Source organism: Anas platyrhynchos, chromosome 13 (genome assembly GCF_047663525.1).
Source record: "Anas platyrhynchos isolate ZD024472 breed Pekin duck chromosome 13, IASCAAS_PekinDuck_T2T, whole genome shotgun sequence".
NCBI lineage: Eukaryota > Metazoa > Chordata > Aves > Anseriformes > Anatidae > Anas > Anas platyrhynchos.
Window position 1 is genome coordinate 17,162,614 of NC_092599.1, and position 8,066 is coordinate 17,170,679.

The 8,066-nt window shown below is 43.5% G+C and overlaps 1 long non-coding RNA gene across 1 annotated transcript; it reads right to left on the reverse strand.

The window, feature by feature from the left end:
* Nucleotides 1-460: 460 nt before the first annotated feature.
* On the reverse strand, nucleotides 461-5,817 carry LOC140003586 (uncharacterized). Its single transcript, XR_011812478.1, has 3 exons — nucleotides 4,530-5,817; nucleotides 3,007-3,196; nucleotides 461-826 (listed from the first exon to the last, which is right to left on the reverse strand). It is a non-coding gene; the product is annotated as an uncharacterized lncRNA (long non-coding RNA).
* Between the last annotated feature and the right edge of the window lie 2,249 nt (nucleotides 5,818-8,066).

Genomic DNA, 8,066 nt, shown 5'->3' on the forward strand with positions numbered 1-8,066 from the left:
ATCAAGTCCCATGTTGTTCTAAGAAAAATGCAGTATTTAATGTTTGATTGTAAACAATTATGACAGATGTTTGACAGACCTGCTCTTTAGCAAAAAGCTGTACAAACTTATCATATAGCACAAAATAGTGTTGTAGAACTACTGTGTGTAAACTGTGAATAGCTGTATCTTTTTTGTAGTACTTGCCCTGAAAGAAAAGATTATTGTATGATCATATATGCTTTTTGCAATAAGGAATTATCTGAACACCAAGCAAATCTATCTCTATATAAAAATATATATGTAATATATACATATTCAAAAATATATACAGAGCCTGTTTAAAAGAGTACAGTATTATTTAGTAAATTGCAACCTGTTCTATGGACCAAATGTAAAATATTTATAAATTAAGATGCATTTTAAATGTCTATAAATGGTGTCATAATTAAAGCACGATTGTTATGTAAGTTTCCAAGAGTTTAGAGGAAAAAGAATAAAGGTTATATTATACATTAAATTCAGAATTATGCAGTCTTTCATTGGACAAAACCCACGTGTGTTAAATTACTTTCTGTGAAGCAAGTTCTAAATGTTTTGGGTATCATTTTTAAATATCAAGAGCTGTATTATATTTGTGATGTGTACAATTGATCTATAATGCTATTACTATAACTCAGTAGGTATGTGCACAAATTATAAGCTTACTGTATAAGGTGACTGTTCTTGATGCATGGTCTGCAGCAGAAGAGCAAGCAGCATCATGTTGATTTCAGAGTTGCATCTCTGCCTCTCCCATACTCACTGTTGGTTCTAACTGAAGAGAGATGGTCAGTAAGTTCTTACTCTACAATTTAAAAAATAAAAATAAAAATAAATATATATATATTATTTTACCAACTCAAACAGCAGCTAAAAAAAATCACATTAAAAAAAAAGAATTTAATTTCTGAAACTTAATCAGTTTTGCCTCGTAGTCTGAAAAGTCTGAGTATAGGTTTAATTTTGTTAAATTCCCTGTGGTTGGCAGGAATTCCAGCTGGTGTTTAACCACCTGATGAATTGAGACCTAGCATCTATATCACATATATTACTCCAACAGGCAGGCAGGAGAGGAAGCAGGGCAGCTGGTGTAGACACACCTCCACACTGGAGGCACTGTTAGACAGAGAAGCATAAAAGTGGTTAAATGTCAAACGTTTTAGAGTGATGTGATCTGTGAGTGGATCCCTCTGCAGCACTCTGACCCCATACTGGTGGCAGGCAGGGCTTTGGGGCTTGCTGGGCACCTGCAAGCCCTCATAACACTGCTGTCCCTAAGGAGAGAGGGACCTTTGGGTAATTACAGCCATGCCCATGTCTGCTGGACCTTTCAGCTGGTACACGGGGGTGTGAACTGCAGCACCTGAAGTCACTGATTTCTAAGCCTCTGCTGACACCAAGATGAAGCCAATGGGCTGGGGCATTATGCTAAACAGAGATGGAGATACTGCGACAAAAGTCATTTTTTCTCTCTATCAGTTGACGTAATCAGAGACTATGTCATGCGAGTTCCACAGCAGTTTGTCTTACATCTGGGTCTAATGCAATACCTTTGCTAAAGAGCTGAATGCTCCTATGCTCTGAATTTAATTATCTAAATAGAAAATTGGACATCATGCTGGGAAAGAGTCAGAGCAATTTAGAGAACATGATTAGAGCTGAAAATGTTCCTGATAGAAGCGTCCAAAATCATAAGCTTCAAATTCAAAATGCTGCCCTGAAAAAGGAGCACTCAAATGTGCAAGTAGAAGGGAAGGGAAGTTCCTTGCTCTGCTTTCAAAAAAAAAAAAAAAAAAAGGGCTGGGGAGGGCAGAAGCATGTAGGGAAGACCACAGTTTATTATAGTTTATTATTTCTGGAAAAGGGTGAAGGAGCAACCTCAACGGTTTTGAAATAGAGATAAAAATTTAAATCATCCTTAAGGTTTATTTCATGGGCATTAAGATTTAAGGTTTATTTATGTATTTCAGAGTATGTTGTAAGAAAAAAGGAGTTGCATTGGAGAGAAGGAGACGCACTGTTCAGAGCTGGGTGGTTGTCCAGATGGCAATGTAAGGGGCAAAGAATGGCTGAAGAAAAGGAACCTGGTTGAAAGATATTGCGTTAGTGCTGTGATATTTCCATGTTCTCCTGGAGGAATTTTCTCTTGCCGTGCTGCAAAAATCCCGACAGCAATTCAACAAGAAAAATGCAAATAAGGTCACTTCTTCCCTACAGGACTGCAGGATGCCCTGAGAGAAAGCCATGTCCTTGTTCGTCAGGAGTATTAGTTCAGCTACATGTGCTTTTATTCTAAAATAACACCATGTCGCTCTTGGGGTTTTTTTTTGTTTGTTTTAAGCCTGCTTATTTCTGCTCTGTTCTGCCCAGGACACAATAGCATTATTACAATTAACTATTACAATTACGCAGCTCCCACCGTTGACTGGTTCTCCAGGGAGGAGGAGCTGGGATGGGAGCTACAGCCCAGAGGCACAGCCGTGTCCAGGTGTGCACAGTCTCACCCTAGGCTGGCCGCAAGCATGCAGCAGCAGCTCCAAGCACCTTCACCTGCCTTTGGCAGCCACCACTGAAGCCAGCCAGGCGCAGCAGCGGGTGGCACTCAGCCTGCCGGACAGCCACAGCTCGACCCAGCCACTCCAGGGAAGGGGCACAGTAAAGAAGCCCGGTGGATGCCTACCTACAAACAGACGGACTTGGTGAGGAGCTCAGCGTGAAAGGCTTATTGCCCACGAACCTGGGCTGCTCAGCTCAGAGCTAAGCATTAACTGAAGCTGTAGCTGCTACCTAGGAGCTTGTAAGTCACCCAAGCTACCACAGCTCAACCAGTCTCACTGGTCACTCATCAGAACAAGAAGGAAGGCTCCAGGCGTGTAAGAGTCTGTGTTCTTTCTACTTTTTTCATCTTTTTTTTTCCCAACTTCTCATACTACTCAGGGCCATAAATCATGGGAAGGAAAAAAAAAAAAAAAAGCACGTACGTACACTACGCATGGCCACTTAGCCCTCTGCTGCCGTGGAAGAGATGGGCAGCAGTAATTTCTGCAGCACCTTCTGATCATCACCCATCGCTTTGCTGCTCCTTCGGGTCTTCTCCCAGCCAGCCACAGTGACTGCACAGCGGCTGTGGTGGGGCAGGTGTAATTCACATCTCCTCCAGGAAGACAAAGCAGCCCTTCAGTACAGGAATCAATAAAAAAGTGATGACAAGGATGAAAAGAGCAGCAGACAAGATTATTTTTATGACAAGTGGCACCAACTGAGTAGAAAGCTGTTTGAAATAAAGCAGATAAGAATGTCATGTTTCTACCCACGTGCAACTTTTCCTTTTTTTTTTTCCTAGTCTATGTCAGCCTTACTTCTTCTCTTGTTGTGAATTAAATATAAAAATGAACGAGAGAGACCAGGTGGATCAGAAAACAAAGAGAAAATAGAGAGGGTAAAGTGAAAAATAACTTGAATCACTCTACAGAGATTACTCTTCTGATGCTGATGCAACTATTGCCACATCTTACATCTTCCTCTATACGGGAAGAAGTTGAGGCCAGGCAGTAATCCTGCCGGTCTTTTCTGCTGACATTTTATGGACATCGAGATTATTTTTTTTCCTATTTTCACAGAACAAAATCCAATTCATTTTTGGGGGGCCGCATATCTCGATTGCTGCATTTTCATTCTGTTTTCTGATCAGACACTTAGGTCACTAGCTCTAGCAGCTCCACAGCCCACGAGCTCTTCTTAAAACACCACCATCCATCAGCCAGGTTACAGCAGAGGGAACCAGCAATGCCCACTACCAACCCCTACCAATGTGCATGCACACATTGCAACTGCATTCATTCAAAAATTGCCCCCCTATTTTAAAGTTTATGAGTTAGTGGGGGAGAATTTATATTATTTTTCAATCTAACATTTGTTTGTTTGTTTTGTTTTGTTTTGTTTTCCTGGGTGTGTAAATGGTCTCACATTAAGATTATGGCAAATAAGGCAAATATACAGTTCCTATCTTAAATGTCAAAGAGGCTGAAGTAATGTGGTGAGTTATTTGTGAGTCATAAGTACATGATGGTGCTAAATGTGTCCAGCACTGCCCAAGAGGAGGACACGGTGCATGAGGCAATGTCACAAGGACAACAATTAATGTGTTTTGCCAGCAATGGTGCTTTAGTCATATTGGGATATCTGCCTTACTTGACTTCATAGATAAATAGCTAAGAAGTGTTTATAAACATTATAAAGGACCACTGAGCAGAAAATGGCCAAAACTGACAACTTAAAAACAAATTACTACACCACAAACATTTTGCCGTGTCCACGACTACTTGTTCCTGGTGAATGTCTGAGGATCTCGGGGGGCAAACCAGGCAGACACCACGTGTCCTGGGGCCAAAATGCCAGGAGGGGCAGAAGAGTGGGCTCCTAGGCAGGGTCATTTTGGCTACATGAAGGGTTCTGTTTCTTCTTTAACCAGTCAGCAACCCCAGGCAGCAATCCCCTTGGAGCAGTACCTGGGTGTTTGGCATCAGGGGGATGCAGCAGCACACATTCGTGCCTGAGGCCCTGCTGCTGCCAGCATTGACTGTTGAAGAGCAGCTGCGATTCCTGCTGCCGTGGCTGTGCCTCTGTCCTCCAGAGCTCTTCAAGTGCAATGTCTGTCGCAACACACACAACATCCAAGGATGGAGTCACTACATATTTGCTCATGTATATAAAGCAACCTGGGATTGAAGCATGAGCATGAAGTAATGAGTAAAAGGATAAGTGCAAACCAATAAAAGATACAGTGAACAATAACTTGCTAAGACTAGAACAGTAAAGCTCTCTCTGGATATAAGCCAGAGTGTCAGGTTCTGTTAGGGAATTATTTCTAGGTCATTTCAGTTCACTGCACTGCACTGCAAATATTTCACTGAATGAATGACCAAAATAATTAATCAAAACCCAGGAGAGCCACACCAGCTTACACCGTAGGCAGCTCACTGTGCCCTAGAAGTGACAGAGCTCAACATTTTTAACCTGCTCTTTACCAGTTGTCATACATCAGCAACACATGACCTTTACTGCTGATCTTTCCGCAGGTTCACTCCTGGTCTGGGGGCGGTAGGGGTGACCTTTCCCAGCTGGGGTGCTCCTGCTGTTAGCAGGCTGTATTGGGACAGCACTTGCCTGCCAGGAGCTGCTCCAAGATTTCTCCCTTGGACTTGGGCTTTGGCTAAAAAAAACACTCTATTCAGCCCTCCCATGCCAGGCAGATGAAATATATTGCTCCTCCTTTTCCACTTTCTGCATTGTTCTGCCAGCAGCTGACCCCAGTGGTTGATAGGGCCCAACATCCCAGCTGAAATAAGAAAGTCCAGGCTGGGAACTAGCATGAGAAGAAAGACAGGTTCTTGCTTAGCTGACTCTTCACTGTCACACTTACTTGTGGGCGAGGGCTGTGGCTGGTCACTGCAGGGCCACCTGTACTCACAGAGAGCCACCTGGATTTGTGCTCACCAGATAACTGCTCCATCATCCATGCTAGGTTGTTTCATTGCTGTTACTGGCCTACAGAGTAACGTTTTAGCAGGGAGTGTTAATTGCACAATGGGCGCAGGAGGATAAGATTGCCAGTAATTAAGATCTGACAATGGCATGCACTGTGTTTTACTTCTTCCATGCCTCAAGTTAGCCGAGCCCACGTTTGCCATGTGGGCCTGAGGACAGTGGCATGAATACCAGAGTTTCTGCAGCACCTGTAAATACACCGGCACCCCACAACCAACCTGAAACACGCAGCCACTCTTCTTGCAGTAAAAAACATGGGAGAAAAGTGTTCATTTGATGCTTTGTCTGATCAAATGGGCTATATTCAGCCCCATATAAGTTCTCTGTTATAAGAATGAGGCGTTAGAAAAGATAGTTCAACTCAGCAACTCATCAAGTAAAAGAGTGAACATGGTACCGCCAGTCTCAAGCAACAACAGAAATGACAGAAAACATTCCTTTTAAAAGGAGAAAGTAAAGGGAGAAAGCTATCAGTTAGCTAATAAGTGAGCTAACAAAGATTCATTACAAATCTGTAGTATCTATATCAATCTATTGTAGTTGTTTGGTTGTTTTTTTGGACTGAGCAAGCTAAGACAAAGAAAGCTAGAGTGCACTGTGACAGGGATATGGGCCCAAAATCACTATTTTAATGACATGGTATGGGGTTTTTTGGTGAAAGACAAAGGCACAAATTCAAGGGTCTGCAATTAACTAGTATAATATAAGCAAAACAGTATAACAAAAAGAAAAAAAAAAGCAAGTAGTATAACAAAGCAAGTCTAGAGAATACTAAGGTATCAATTGACCTCCTTTTGCTGTTGGAAAATTAGTTATAATTAATAAAAATCATTCAAAATTATTCACCTGTCAGCATGAGGCATTGTGGGTACTGCTTTTAAGTCTTTCACTTTCTTTATAAACAGAAAACATCCACAAATATGCTCAAAGTGTTTTTCTTAGTTCTTTACATACTACGTATTACTTAACACTCAATATTTTATGAGATGGTTTAGTTTCTGCTCATAATTTTCCTTTGTAACTCACATTGTCTTCTCCAGGGATTTCTGGCATGCTTATTTTGTATTTCCACATTCTGCTTTGATTTTCTTTATCTTAAGAAACTAAATTCCCCAGGACAATGAAACTAGGACTAGTGGATGAGGTTCGTTTTTATTTACTGCTGGCTTTTCAGGAAATATTTCTTCTTTTTTTTTTTTTTTTCCCCAAGATAAATGATTGCTATAGGAATAGCCTCATTAGCAGCTGACATTAACGTAACAAAAATCAAGAGCGCTATCACACCACCGTGCTACTCTCAAAGTGTCTTCACGAAGACCCCCTTTTGTGTCAAGAGTACACGTGCATGTGGCCTGCCTCAGAGGGATTTTTATTTCCCCCTTTTAGCACCAGTTGCTAGCATAATTCCTGCAAAAGTCACTTCTTATGAAACCAAGCTGAATGGTGCAGTCGATACAAGAGAGGGAAGGGATGCCATCCAGAGGAACCTGGACAGGCTGGAGAAGTGGGCCCATGAGAACCTAATGAGGTTCAACAAGGCCAAGTGCAAGGTGCTGCACTTGGGCTGGTGCGATCCCAGGTATTTATACAGACTGGGAGAAGAAGAACTTGAGAACAGCTCTGCAGAGAAGGACTTGGGGGTCCTGCTGGGACACGAGCCATCAGTGCAAGCTTGCAGCCAACTATGTTCTGGGCTGCATTAAAAAAGGGGTGGGCAGCAGGGAGAGGGAGGCGATTGTCCCCCTCTGCACTTGTGAGACCCCACCTGAAACACTGCATGCAGGCCTGGGGCCCCCAGCACAAGAAGGATGTGGAGCTCTTGGAATGGGTCCAGAGGAGGGCCATTAAGATGATCAGAGGGCTGGAACACATCTCCTATGCAGAAAGGTTGAGGGAACTGGGCTTGTTTAGCTTGGAAAAGAGAAGGCTCTGGGGAGACCTCATTGTGGCCTTCTAGTACTTGAAGGGAGCATATAAACAGGAGGGGGAACGCCTGTTTATATGTGTTGATAGTGACAGGACAAGAGGGAATGGTTTTAAACTGAGACGGGGAGATTTAGGTTAGAAATTAGGAGGAATGTTTTCACTCAGAGGGTGGTGAGGCACTGGAACAGGTTGCCCAGAGAGGCTGTGGATGCCCCATCCCTGAAGGCCTTCAAGGCCAGGCTGGATGCGGCTCTGGGCAGCCTGCTGTAGTGGTTGGCAACCCTGCCCACAGCAGGGGACTTGAACCCATATGATATCTAAGGTCCTTTTCAACCCAGGCCATTCTATGATTCTACAATTCTCCCCCTGCATGCGGCTCCTGCTGGCGAAGCGGTGCGGGGGCAGCGAGGCGCTGGGGGCACTCAGGCCGCGGGGAGCACCACAGGCCCGGCAGCAGCACGGGGAGCCAGGGGCAGAGCACAGCCCGTGCTGCGTTAACCGGGAGCGTTTGGGAACACAGACCTCCACGGGCTGTCAGAACAATGTTCCTCCAATGCTCTGCACGGACCAGC